Source organism: Staurois parvus, unplaced genomic scaffold (assembly GCF_062004578.1).
Source record: "Staurois parvus isolate SC_StPar_1 unplaced genomic scaffold, SC_StPar_1.0 ptg000607l, whole genome shotgun sequence".
Classification (NCBI taxonomy): Eukaryota; Metazoa; Chordata; class Amphibia; order Anura; family Ranidae; genus Staurois; species Staurois parvus.
In genome coordinates, this window is record NW_028318403.1 from 4,214,486 (window position 1) to 4,229,750 (window position 15,265).

General features: G+C 43.7%; 1 protein-coding gene across 1 annotated transcript in view; it reads left to right on the forward strand.

Annotated features, from left to right (window-relative positions):
• Positions 1 to 10,867: 10,867 nt before the first annotated feature.
• Positions 10,868 to 15,265, forward strand: part of B3GNT9 (UDP-GlcNAc:betaGal beta-1,3-N-acetylglucosaminyltransferase 9) — a 29,179-nt gene continuing 24,781 nt past the window's right edge. The window contains exon 1 of the mRNA XM_089692891.1: positions 10,868 to 11,311. The gene's annotated coding sequence lies outside the window, so the exon portion shown is untranslated. The remainder of the gene's footprint in view (positions 11,312 to 15,265) is intronic.

Here is a 15,265-nt window from a genome sequence, read left to right on the forward strand (position 1 = left end):
TAAATACAAAACGTTATATTTTTGGTTCTATAGACTTCAATGGAAATGCTGCATGTAGTGTGTTTTTGCTGTATTTTTGCCACAATGTTATACATTTTAAACCTGCCTAGCAACAAGGAAAGAAAAGCGCAAAACGCTTTAAAGACGTGGAAAAAATGCAAAAAAACATGCATGTGCAAAAAACGCAAAATGCAATACAGAAATGGATCAAACACAGACTGCATAGGTGTGAACCTAGCCTAAAGCCACCCAAAACCACACCCAATATTTGCAGTGCTGCGCTGCACACACCGTACGTTCTCTTGTAGAAATGACCAAGTTATGATTGTGCACACTGGCCCACTGCTTTCATAAATGCTCCTGTTTCAATTGCACATTTAACAAATCAAGAGGGGGGAAAAGAAAGAGAAGTTCATTGTCAGAGTTTACACTCACCTTGAAAGGGTTAGTTCACCTTTTCAGAAAAAAATATAAATGTGAGCTAACACCGTACACCCTCCCCTCCCCCTGGGCCCCACTGTACTTACCTGTATGGGTGATGAAATGTCAGTGCCCATGCAGCCAGTGTAGCAGTTTGCAGATTTAAAATCCCTGCTTTACATTTTTTTTGTAGGGCTTTTGGGACAGATCAGAGCAATTCTGACCACTTGACCAATTGGAATCGCTCTGATCCATCCCAGAACCCCACAGAAAGGAGCAGGGATTTGAAATCTATATTCTTCTACATCAGCTACATGGGCACTGACAGGTCATCACCCACGGAGGTAAGTACAGTGGTGACCGAGGGGCTTGGGCCGTGGTGAGGATGTAAAGTGTTAGTTCAACTTTTCATTTTCTTTACATATAGTGTATGTTTTTTATGAAGCTTGCCACACATGTTACAGTCTGATCGTTCATATTCTGTACAGTGGCCTTTAGGCTTTAAAGAGCATCTACCATTATTATGTATATTTTCCAGTTCTGTCCCCATATTTCTAAGTGCTTTCTGACCCTAGTTAGGACTACTGATTTGCCCTCCTGCTGCAGCCAATCCGACAACAGCCATGAAGGAGATGGCTGATTTATAGCTGCAGCTTGTTTTGGCTGTGAACATGTTGCAGGGACAAGCAACAGAATACAAAAGCATGCAGAGGCTGATGTGTGAGCGGGGCCAAGTGTACATGGAGACCGACAAATGCAGCACAAAAAGTTCAAACAAGGTGGCAACAAGGCCAGAGTCGCACGACTGAACAATTCTGCAGTTCTTTACAGTGGGACCTGAGGAACACAGTCTCAATACAGTAAAGAACACGTTAGTAAGCTGGTAGCACCCGAAGGCATCTGACAAAGGAGGTGGCTGGTAGGCAGTGTGGCAGCTAGGGTTGCCACCTCATCCCTTTAAAACCAAACACATATTAGTTACACAGGTTCTATGGCTGATTAAGGCATCACTTGATGCCTTATCTGCATTAAAGTAGCCCCAGAACCTGTGTAGTTAATATGCGTTCGGGTTTAAAGGGATGAGGTGGCAACCATAGTGACAGCAAGAGCAACCAACAGCCAGAAGAAACTTCTGATGGAGGTCTCAGGCACGAGGTCCCTACTCTGCCCCTTCTCCACCAAAACCTTTCCCTACACTAGCCACACTGTCCCTCCCCAGCGGGTTCCTGTCCCTGACCGAGCCACGTTAAAAAAAGCACACCAACTGCTTCCACCGACTATGCTATTTATTAGGACTGCCCTCACTAAAGATGGCTGCAGAGGTCATCCAGTGCAGCAACCTGCTTCCCTGAAGATGCCTACGGGTGCCTTAGAGGAACAAGAGCCTGTGCTGCAGGGAGGCTATACCTGCATACAGTGTCATCCCTTCTCCCTCTGCAGGCTCTACTGGTGATAGATCCTGTCCTTTTCCTGCCTTTTTCTTGGGCGAAGCTTCCAGAGTTCAGCACTGCTGCAGGTTTGTTTGTTTCTATTAAGTGCCTGCTGTTTAGAAAAAAAATAGAAGTTCTCAAAAAATTTTCTTTCAAAACTGGTGGCCAGTCCTCTAATAGGATGAATGACTCCTAAGGCCATTCAACACATTCTGTCTGATTCCAGGCTGTCATAGATACAGCCCTGGTACTGCGTCATCATGCAGCCTCCACTCACAGCAGAATGTTGCAGAGAATGGCACTCACATATGAGCATCGTGAGCATTGAACATCTGCAGCACTGAGGACCACCAACCATTGACACCAGAGGAGGACCAATAACCATTGACACCAGAGGAGGACCACCAACCATTGACACCAAAGGAGGACTACCAACCATTGACACCAGAGGAGGACCACCAACCATTGACACCAGAGGAGGACCACCAACCATTGACACCAGAGGAGGACCACCAACCATTGACACCAAAGGAGGACCACCAACCATTGACACCAGAGGAGGACTACCAACCATTGACACCAGAGGAGAAGAGGAAGAATCCTGCTTGTCAAGTGAACAACTAAGAAGAAGGATTTATTGTAAATATGCTGAAGCTTTTTAAGTGTATGGCATATGGGGAGAGGGTATAGGGAGAAAGGGAGGAGGTTCTTGGGGAGGAAAAGATGAAGTTGGCCTTTGGGCTCAATTCACACTACTGCAATGCGAAATTGCCATGATTTTAAGTGCAATTATGTAGTTTGACTTTGATGTGATTTGGCTGTATTTTTGCCTATTCTATGGGGCAAAGTAGCACTGTAAATTGCACCAAAGTAGCACGGGAACCTTTTCCAAAATCACACTGTGCTGAGTCGCATTGATTTGAATGGGAACCATTGAATATAATGCAATTTTCCTTGTCATGGGATTCAAGTTGCATCAAAAGTCATGCAAGTGTGAATCAGCACCTCAATCCAATTCCAGCAGATTTATGGAAATTTGTTGTTACAACATGCCCCACTCTCTTAATAGGCAGTGTGTTTTGTACCTCTTGGAGGGGGTTATGTCAAAGGGAATGAGTTTGTTTCTGCCAAAACTTAAAAAGACACCTGGGGTTGATTTAAAGGGATATATTAGTATACCAGTACATCTCCACCTCAATTAGGTGCTGTCACCATAACCAAAACAATTTAGCTAAACCAACAAAAAAGCCCAAGAGATGGGCACAGTGGTTACTTATGGTGGCAAAACTTCGGGAATGGTAGAACAAGTACAAAGCATGAGTTCTAATATTTTCAAAATACCATAATTTTATTCATTGAAAAAGTTGTTTGAAAAAACACCTGCGTGGAATCCAAACAAAAACTGACTAAAAAGTCCATATTAAAGAACATATCACCCTGGATTTTCCTGTACAAATCATTAGTAAGACCTCATCTGGAATATGCAGTTCAGTTTTGGGCACCAATTCACCAAAAGAACATTGGGAAACTGGAGAAAGTACAGACAAGGGCAACCAAACTGATAAGAGGCATGGAGGAGCTCAGCTATGAGGAAAGATTAGAGGAACTGAATTTATTCTCTCTTGAGAAGACGAGATTAAGGGGGGATATGATCACCATGTATAATACATAAGGGGGGATATGATCTCCATGTATCACTTGGTGTAGAGCTATTCACCCTGAGGTCATCACAGAGGACAAGGGGTCACACTTTACGTCTGGAGGAAAAGAAATTTAATCTTCAAAGATGGAAAGGTTTCTTCACAGCAAGAGCTGTGAAAATGTGGTATAGACTCCCTCAAAAGTTGGTTCTGGCCAGCTCAGTGGATTGCATTAAAAAAGGCCTGGATTCTTTTTTAGATACACAGAATATAACTGGATACTAACATTTATAGGTAACGTTGATCCAGGGAATATCTGACTGCCTCTCGGGGGATCAAGAAGGAATTTTTATCCCTAAAGGAGTAAACTGGATCAAGCTTTGCTGGGTTTTTATGCCTTCCTCTGGATCAACTGTGGGTATAGGATTATAACTTTTTTTTTTGTAATGGTTGAACTGGATGGACTGTAACCATGGATAGACAAACAAGACAAGACAACAAAATAACAAATAAACGTCCAGACACTTGTATAAAATCACACATGGACTTATACCACCGCATGTAAAATTGAAAAACATTATAATAAGTATTTCCCATGTGTGAAGCCCTGGGAATCTAACATAGCCAACTGTTAACTACTGAGCCTAAAGTGCAGTTTAAAGGACCAATATTATATCATAACTGTAGGTCCAGGCTTCATGAAGGTAGCATGGCCCTGGAGAAGTCAGCGTACCAGTCCCCAATAAAAAAAGTTAACTCAATTGCATATTGGGCACTCGTCCAAAAAAGGTTAGCGTCAACAGAGCACTGGCAGGCTGTGGACATCAAAATTGACACCAGTGTGTTTGAAATCCATCCTGGTCCATACTGGACCAACTGTGTCAAAAATAGGTGGATGGTCAAATGTCCATGCAATTCCTCTATTTGGTTCGGTAGGGGTAGTTCATACTTTACCACTTATACGGCCCATACATATGGCCCTTCTTGGTGTAGAACTCAACCGATGTCTACCTGGTAAGAGGAAAAGGTTCACCACTGCTCTGCCTCTAAGAAAGCATGTCTCAAATCTCCTCTCTGCACTCCACAAATTCCACTGGAACGCCATCATTGTAGTGTTCCTTGATGGTAAGGTGGCGTCACATGACATTGCGTATGACGTTTCTGCCTCAAACCTTCTGCCGTTATGGTGAAAAGTGGAAAAAAAAACATAACACAAACTGGGATACAAGTAAATCCTGTTCATGCATAAAAATAGTTTTTTGATTTTCTTTGTATTATTTGACAATTTCTTTTAAATTGAACACCTTTGGACTTCTTGGGAAATGAAAATGATTTGTAATATCAAGTCTTGTCTCCAGGGGGCAATGTTTGAATCGAATCTCTACAAAAACAGTTTGTGCTAGATATACCGTACATACATTTTGACATTCATCCCTGTAAAGCAGATGAAGACATGACTGAAATCCAGCTTGGGTGCCAACCATGGCTCCCTCCATAGATACAGTAACCAGAGTCAGTGTAGTTACTTATGGACAGTAAGGGATTGATTTACTAAAACTGGAGAGTGCAAAATCTGATGAAGCTCTACGTAGAAACCAAACGGTTTCCAGGTTTTTTTTTTTTTTAAAGCTTAAATAAACAAGCTGAAATTAGAAGCTGATCTGCTGCCATGCACAGCTGCACCAGATTTTGCATTCCCCAGTTTTAGTAAATCAACCACCTAGTGTGTTATTTGCAGAATTACCATGTGAAAATAAAGGGAACATCCACCACATGGAATATAAACACATCCACCACATCTAAGGACAGGCAAACCGCAAATTTTGAATACACTTTACCATCACCTTTCAGCCTATGGAATATGTGTAAAACTTTGTCCAATAAAAATGCAAAATTCAGTTCTATACACACCTTGAGTACATTAGACTAGAAAATTCTATTCAATACGTTACATGGTAACCAAAACTTAACCAACTTATTAACATATGAGACTGCTACAACCAGGGCCGTGGATAAGGGGGTACCGCTAGTTCTCCTGTACGGGGCCCAGGCCAGCAGGGGGGCCCAGGAAGCTGGGTGAATTGGATGTGGTCAGGGACGGTAATTGACATGGGGGTGGGGCAATCTCTAGAACCAATCCCCTGTATGGCTCTTTCTGAGGCAGCTGAAAGCTGGCTTCTTCTTCTCTCCCTCCCGCTTTCAGCTGCTGCAGAGAACTATACAGGGGATCAGTACCAGTAATTGCCCCTCCGGTACACCCATCACCATCCCTGTGCAACTTGCCCCCCTATGTGTCCCCACACCTGCAGTGCTGCCGTCTGCCCTTCTCTCCTACCCACCAGCAGCTGAAAGCACACAATCGGATGTTTCAGTATGGAGAGTGGAGGAAGGGTCTGGTAAATATGTCACATTTACTAGCCCCTTCCTTTTTTGAATGAACACAATGAGTGATTGGTAATGATCACTCACTGTGTTCATTAATAATTGAAGCATAGTAAACAGTGTTATTTTTTTGGGGAGGGGGGCTGTCAGGTTGTCTGTATGGGGCCCTGTGGTTTCTAACAACAGCCCTGGCTGCATCCATACTGGGAATGTGTAGAGCTAAAAGAATTGTAGTGACTCTAAATGATTCTCCAAATATAATCCATACACACTCACTACTTAATGGGCCTCTGATACATTGAGTCCTATTTCCCCCTTTAGAGCACACACAGCCAAGCACACAGCATTTTCCAGCATTCTTCCTCTGGCTCAAAGATCAGTCTAGGGGTTTCTGTACAACTTGAGGACTGCTCAACTCCTGGCTGCTTTGCACAATCTCCTGTCTGTTCTTGCACAACTTCTGGATGCACTGCACAACTCTTGACTGTATTGCACAACTTCTGGCTACACTTCCACAAATTAATGTCTGACAGGATCTCTAAGCTGTCTGTGATCTGTACTCCTCCCAGAGTCCTCCCAGAGTCTCAAAGTACCACACTGTCACACTCGGGGTGGGGTCTTGTCCTCACTTAGCCACAAGATCATCAGTTGCCTCCTGCCAATATCCACCAAGCTCTCCTAGTGAGGGAGATGTAGACTCACAGCGCCTCTGGACAACTTGGTCTCTCTCCCACAGTTTCCTCCCAGCTCTGTCCTGTGAGCTTGCCCGGCGGCCCCATGAGTTGTCAGTTTGCCCCTGCCCCTGACCCAATTGGATCCTTGGACTTGAACATTGCGAATAGGCCCCCCGCTAAGCCTAGCTGGGACATTGGTGTCTTCAGGCTGGATACCTTCCAGACTTCTGTCCAAGGGAGTAGAGCCCCTCAACCGGGGTCTCCTCCTGCAGATCTTGACACAGGATAACTACTCCTTGCTGCTGAGGCCTCTAACTGTTTATGGGCTCTCCTGCCACCGTCTAGGTGCACCCTCCCCCAGGGATTGGTTGGATTCCCATAAATATTCAGGCTGCAGACTCTGTCCACCCTCCCATTGTATTCTAGAAGGCAGGGGAAAGTAACAGAGCAGCAGCATGTGAAACCCTGAGTAGCCCTAAGCAACCTACCCTTGCTCCACTGAGCTAAGCTAAATCAGCCTTCTCTAAACTACAAGGGTGCTACACTATTTTTCATGAAAATTTTCTCACCATGTTTTTTGCTCCCTTGTAATGTTCTCCTTGAGCTCCCAAATATCTCCTTTTTGCCTTCACTTCTGTTTGTTTGAAACAAGCAGTGCATGTTAGTTGTGGTGATGTGTACTGCTCTATGCACAGTGTCCCCATTGGAAGATTTCCCCTCTATTACTAACCCAAAATTTGGGAGTTTCTTTTACTTTCACTTTCAAATGTAAGCATAACAAATGGGGAGGGTGACACAGACAGCAATACAAACCCGACAAGTGTTCTAATCCTTCTCCATTTTATCCAAAACTGAAAAAAAAGTTTTGCCTTTAGTTATACTTTAATATAAAAGAGACCTGTCATGGCTCTCCGGGACTTCCATCTTCACCCAGTCTTCCTTCTGGGTTCACGAGCTCTAGCCACGATGACGTCACTGCCATGCATGGGCATGGGAGTCCTAGACAATGACACAGCACGGGTATGCTAATCCTTCAGAGCGCATGCGCCGGCTATCAAAGAGAGCGAATATCTCCTAAACCGTGCTCGTTTAGGAGATATTAATTAGGTATGTAAAATTAAAGAAGAGTTTACGACCACTTTAAATTGATACTAAAAACACAATGTTTAATTGACAATGTCCCTTCTATTTCTGTATGTTGATATGTGTATGTGGCACTGTAAATATGTAAGTAAAAAAAAAAATCTAAGTACCTTTTTCATAATGAATATGTCACATGACCCAGTCTGTGTGTAATCATAAGCAGGAGGAGATTAGTCCCCTGCTGCTGGTCACATGTTTAAAACACAAAAAACAGCCTATGGGATACAGAGTAAAAATAAATAAATGATATCAATAAACTGTTTTAAATTGACTACAAATATATATTTTAAATCAAATCTTTATTATTTTGTGGAAATAACATTGTGTGGGTGGATTCCTGCCAGTCACCTGGTTGTGTCACTCCATCAATCTACATGTAATATCCTGCCCCCCCCCCCCCCCAGTTGTGTTTAGCTGGTTAGTGGGCATGGAGGAGGAGGAGGAAGGGAGTGGGCTGTCATTTACCACTGAGTATACACCCACGTGTGACTCTATATTCACATAGGTTGCTCAGATGTGATAGGGAGGAAATGCTTAGCATAGAAACTCACTGAAAACTGAGCATGTGCAGATTTGCCACTACAACTGCAAAATCCATAGTCAAATTGGGGACATGAACAGAAGGTGGCGATAGAGAACAGCAGCATCAACCAGTTTTTTTGCAGAATACACACAACGAATCTCAAAGTGATTGAATGAGTATGAAAAGCATGTAATACAGCATTTGATGATAGTTTTTTTTAATGAAGTGGGTTTTGAAAGTAGGTAGGTGGTCTTTTTCCTGTTCCTTGGGGGCCCCCTCAAGATACCAACGGTCACACCTGGACACAGCTACGAGATCTCGGAAAGTGAATGCACTCAAATCACCTCAGTTGCGATTGCAAACACTTCAGTTTTTTTGGCATAACATCAGGGTTATTATACTGTAGTCTTTGGGCAAACACACCTTCAGACCTTCCAATCAAATACATGTACATTGTTTTACCTTAACTCAACAATTATTTGTATGAGGTTTGCATTTTCACTCTTCTGCTTTATCTATCATACCATATCTCCTCTAAAGCCCAGACCATGGCTATAATCTGACCTAACACCCAAGTTGTGGTTAAAACTTTTCAGAAGTGAGAGTAAACCTTATCTGCTTTTTTGTAAGGTTTGCAAAAACACTTATTTCTACATGAAGCTGACATAAACAGTTTTGTTAGTGTGCACATATCTCATATATGTATATTAAACTAGCATCTTGTATTAGTGTATACAAAATGGATTCAGTTATATTCCATTTAATCCTTTCAGGTTTAATGACACTTTAAGGTAAAAAACCTTCTGCAAGCAGCACCCCTTCAACCCATACTTACCCGAGTCTGATCTCGATTCAGCAGTGTGCATGAGAGCAGCGGCTCTCCCGACTCTTTCTTACTCCTCATTAGATAGGGAGGCAGCAGGGAGAACCAGCTGTTCATCAGCCAGTGAGGAGGAAGCTGGGGGGGGGGGGTTTATTTCATCTTTAGAAACTCTTTAACCCTTCCCTATTATATCTAAAACTAGAAAACAAAAGTGCTTTTACATTTGAGTTTGAGACCCTCACCTGAGTCTATCAGCACCTTGTTAGCAGTGGAGCACTCATATACTCTCACATGCATATGCAAATGCATATACTGGGTTGTTCAGTGTCTGCTCCAGCACCCCTGCATCCTTCCAGAGGTGTACTTTATTGAGCAAGAGAACATTTCATGTCATTTATCCTGGGTTCACATTTTGGCGGTGCAGTGTATCGCATGTGATTCGCACAGGAACCACACCGCATTCCTGTGCAAATCACATGTGAATTCTATGCGGTGCAATCTGAGCCAAATAGGTGCCGGACCCTTTTTTTGTCCTCACTAGAATCGTATCACATAGATATTCACACCCATGTGATCCGATTCTGCACATCGCACAGCGTTTTGCAAACCGATTTTGGGGTGTTGTTCACTTTGTAACTGCTGTTAACAGAAGTACTGCTACAGGGTGGCACAGTTGCACAAAATCACGTATATATGTGATTTTTCATTACCGGGTAGGGGGTGTGCGTGAGGCGCCATCCGCGGCTGTCAATCACCGTATCCCGGCTGGTGATTACTCGCTGGCTCCCAGATGGCCAACCATCTCCGACGGGGGGGGGAGAATTGTTTGTTTGTAAACAAAACAGTTCTCCCTGTCAGCTATTGCACACTGCTTTGCATGGCTGTGCATAGCAGAGCCATGCAAAGCAGTGTGCTTACAGTGAAGTGCAAACACACCGCCCCATAGTAAAACAGCAGACAACAAACAATTACAGTAACCCTTTGATCGCCCCACATGTTAACCCCATCCTGCCCAGTGTCATTAGTACAGTGTCCATGCTTTTTATTAGCACTGATCACTATATTGGTGTCACTGGGGATGTCAGTGACACCAAGTCAGTTCTCCCCAGTGTCAGAATGCCTGCCGCAGCTTCGCTATAAGTTGCTGATCGCCGCCATTACTAGTAAAAATAAAAAATCCCAGTATACATATCGCCATTTGTAAATGCTATAACTTTCATGGACACCAATTAATTTTTTTACTGGACATGTTTAATAGCAAAAAGTCAAAAATATAATTTTTTTCTCAAAATTGTCTCTTTTTTTTTATAGCGCAAAAAATAAAAACCGCACAGGCGATCAGATACCACTGAAAGAAAGCTCAGTTCTTGGAAAAAAAGGATGTAAACTTCATTTTTGTGCAGCATTGTATGACCACGCAATTGTCATTTAAAGTAACGCAGTGCCATATCGCAAAAAATGGCCTGGTCAGGAAGGGGGGTAAATTCTCTGGAAGGCAAGTGGTTAACATACACACCCGCAGCGGTTTGCATGAACGGAGTGCGATTATGGTGTGGAATTCACACAGAAACTGGTGCAAATTCCAAGCCGCATCATTCTGAACCCAGGCTTAAAGTGGAACCTAGATCTGAGCCCTGATTCAGAGAGGTCCAGCTTCCTATTATTGGGTTAATCAGGGTTATCAGAACAAAAAAAAGTACAAATGGAAGACACATGAGATGCCACAATACACAGATGTAAGATCGCTACGTATCCAGACAGCCATGCAAGTCCCGTCCTGCCTCTGGCTGCCTGGCTTAAGCTCAGATTTTATTTAGGAGGAGAGTCAAAAAGAATGTACATACTGAAACAGCTCCAGATGTGCTTATTTGGCAGTCAGTAGAAAACCGCTCACACACAAAGAACACAGAGACCCCTGGAACAAGGAGAAGACCCTGGTGCAGAGCAGCAATGGAGGATCTGCCCCTTATGAATGCTGTTCCCCTCTCTGACATCTCGCTCTTATGACATGCCCAGTCTGGCAAGTTACCAGCTCTTCTGTGGGGGACCCAGCGGTTGTGGCGGGCTGTTCCAGCTGTGTCCAGAGTACAGAGATTCATGTTTTCTGCCACATCACGGACAAGCCTGGACCTTGTGTACTGGAAATCCTGGAGGATCTAGCCATACATCCATGTGCACCTAGAAACTCTGGAGGACCTTGTGTACTGGAAATCCTGAAGGATCTAGCCATACTTCCATGTACACCTAGAAACTCTGGACTGCAAATCTCTGAGAGGGTAAGAGATCGGGTGCTAATTTTATATCTGCTTCTGAACTGTCATCTCATAATGTTATATGGGAATTTTTATAGACCAGACCTCTCAATTTTTAGACCCTTTCACCAACGAATGTAACCACTTACTGAGTATGCAGCTTCTTTATCTTTTAGCCTGGGTTCACATATGTGCGGTGCGGTATATCACATGTGATTTGCACAGGAATCGCACCGCATTCCTGTGCAAATCACATGCGATCTGTGTGAGGTGCGATTGGAGCCATATATTTTGTATGGCTCTAATTGCACCGCACCAAAAACATGCAAGACCCTTTTATTGGTCTGCACTAGAATCGGATCGCATGGGTATTCATACCTATGCGATCTGATTATGCACATTGCACCGCGTTTTGTGGAATGATTTCGGGGTGTTATTAACTTAACATACATACCCGTAGCGGTTCGCATGAACAGGGTGCGATTCTGATGCAGTGCGGAATTCGCACAGAAAACGTTGAGAATTCTGCACCGCATCAGTGTGAACCAGGGCTTAGGGATGGTTCACACCAGAACGTAGTGTGGGAAAGTTGTGTTCCGTGCACGTTTCCAACACGACTTTCAAATGCACTGCCATTGCTACCTGCATGTAGGTGTCCTTGTAATGTTAAAGGCACCCCAAACACAGATCACAAACGCAGTGCGTTTGTGGGCACCATATCCCATAGTACCACGGTACCATGTCATTTGGTGTGGCACGTTTTTTAAAAGCAGTGCATGCACTGCTTTTTCTGCGTTCTGGTGCACTTTGCAGCCCAATCCAATAAATGAGCTGCTAAATCACACCACACAGGAATGCGCGGGAATCACAAGGGAACGCGGCGCGCATTCCACTGCGATCCTGGTGTGAACCAGCCCCTAGTCCTTGCCTATGTTCTAATTTAAGCTGGTGCCATGACTACTGCCCCAGGTTTCAGAGTGGCTCCAGTCTCCTGCAGCATCCTATGGATCCACCCCTTTATTCCGGGACTAGAGCTGTGTCCTCTACACTATGTGTATCAATAGAAACACACAGCCCCAAAGCATAGGATGGCAAGGCACTGCTTTGCTATCCCCCCCCCCTTTTCCAAGCCAACAGACTGACTCCAGACCAGGGGCAGACTGACCATTTGGAAACTCGGGCACAGCCCAAGGGCCTGGGCTCAGTAGTGGGCCCCATGAGATGCCTCTGGTACCTTTTTCATAGGCTTTTTTGAGTTTGGGCAAGGACACAGGGGCCCCATGATCCCCTATTGCCCGGGGGCCTCATGAGTTGTCAGTCCAGACTCCAATGTCCATTATGAAAGCCTTGTACACACAGGCCGAAAATCAGCTTAAATTGGACAACTTTTGGCCCATGTGTACAGCTGTCTGTTCTCCTACAGAAGCCGGGCACACAACTGGCTTCTGTGGAATGGGCATGCTGGAAAACCAGCATCTTACCCGCATCAATGACTGCTAATGCTGATCAGTGTGTCCTGGTGCGGGGGAGTCTCCCTGTCAGAATACAAAGGCATGGGGGGGGGGGGAGATCGCTGCACTAACATCACTTGTGTTAGTACTGTGATCTCTTGATTTTTTTTTTTCTTTCAGCCTGCTGGGTTGAACGACAAAAACTGACAGCATGTACCCTGCTTAAATCCTTCCTGTTAAAGCCAAACATTCAGGGAAGCAGCACTCGTAGATCAGAAGCCAGCCGCATTGAAAGTTGGAAAGTGCAAGTGCTTGGGTAAGAAATTTAACAAATAGGTTACTGAGAATGTTTATTTTATTGTGCTCATTGTGTTGAGCTAAAACACGTTGAGGGTTTAATACTACTGTAAGTAGTAATCTGCCCTGGGGAAAGACAGATGCTATCTAATTAGTAGCTTTGTGCAGCTTCTGCTCTTCTCTCCAATTTGTCTTCCGTAAATCATCTTTTTGATATCAGCAAACAGAATTGTATTTTTCATAAAAAAAAATTTGTTATACAGTACAGGCCGTGCTGAATAATATATAGTTCCAGCTGGAGTGCATCGATCACAACTGGTTGCTCACTCTGCATCTTGTCCTTTTCAGTAAATTCAAGTCTTCCTGAGATTGGAGGAGGATGAGCATCACAATCTCCCCTCCTCTGATCCCAGAGATCACATTGAAAAGAATGCAAGATGTTTTATAGAATGGATGAGCTGCCAAGCAAGCAACCCACTGTGATCTGTGTACTCCAGCCAGAACTAGGTTTTAGTGCAGGGCATTGAGCGCTGCCTGTATTATACAGAGGGAACGAATGTAAGAAGAGTACATAACACAGCAGGGGCCACCAGGGGCGGACTGACCATTTGGAAACTCGGGCACTGCCCGAGGGCCCGGGGTCAGTAGGGGGCCCCATGAGATGCCCCTAGTACCTTTTCATAGGCTTTTTTGAGTTTGGGCAAGGACACAGGGGCCCCATGATCCCCTATTGCCCGAGGGCCCTATGAGTTGTCAGTCCGCCCCTGGGGGCCACACATTGAACACACTAAGCACAGTGGCTTGGTGGATAGCACTTCTTCATTGCAGCACTAGGGTCATTGGATCCCAAACATGACACTACTTGCATGGAGTTTGCATGTCCTTCCTGTGCTTTTGTGGGTTTCTTCCAGTTTCCTCTCACATTCCAAAGACATGGTGGTAGGTTGATTGACTCCTGTCTAAAGTGCCCTAATACATGTTATGTATGAATGTGAGGTAGGGACCATAGATTGTGAGCTTGTTGAGGGCAGGGACTGATGTGAATGTACAATATACTGTTTGTGTGCTAACCCTATATATATATATATATATATATATATATATATATATATACATACATACATACATACATACATACATACATACATACATACATACATAGATAGATAGATAGATAGATAGATAGATACAGTATATATATATATATATATATATATATATATATATACACATACGGTACATACATGGGGTTAGCTCAAGTGGGGATCACCTTCCCTGGGAAATAGGCAGTCCAAATGGTCTTTCTTAAAATTCTGACTTGTTCTCAGTTTTATTTTAAAAGGTTGCAAAAAACACACTGAACAAAATAGAAAATAAATCCTCACCATACAGGCATTAATTAAACAGTACAGATTCCTCTCTGACAGGTGATAGTCACCAAAAAAAACAAGAGTTTTGAAAACTCTTTCTTTCTCTTAGGCAGACTTGATTTTCTTTCCTTCCACCATGGGTAGAAGGCAAAAAAATCACTAGATTTCTCCATCTACACAGTGAGTATTGATGGGGGAATTCCTCCCGGGGCGCTATTCTGCTCTGCCAGCAGTGGGGGGAGGGGGGGGGCGGTACATGGGGAGCCTTCCTTTGGCAGAACACAATGATTACTGCTAGCGGTTATAGCCACTGGCAGTAATTCCATGCAGAAAAATCCAACAGAATCAATGGATCGAATTAGATACAGTCAGCCTGCCCATACATGGATCTAATCTCAGCCAGTCCCTGTTGAACAGGCCAGAATTTTTATCTGTGTATGGCCGGTCATACAGAAAAACTTCCACGTGCAACTCTTTCAGGTAGTTTCCTGGGTCGCAGGCCAGGGCTCCTTTTTGCTACAGATAGATACTGATTTTAAAAAAAAGTCTACTTGCAAATAGCACAAAACCAATATGATTGCATGTAAGGAATTAGGATTTTTAAAATGCAGATAATGGAGTTCAAAACTACAACAATGTAAAACAACAAAAAAAAGAAAAAAAAAAACACTAACAAACACAGTGTCTATTATCTATAGTCCACCTTCCCAACATGTTTCATCCTGTCATCAGGGGTTCAGGCAGTTCAGCACTGACTGTACTGTATGGAGGTATTTAGAGAATTACATAACAAAGCTGCGGCTACACAACGCACACACTTTATTAGTGTTCTTTTTTTTTTCCAGTGCAAATGGGCAAAA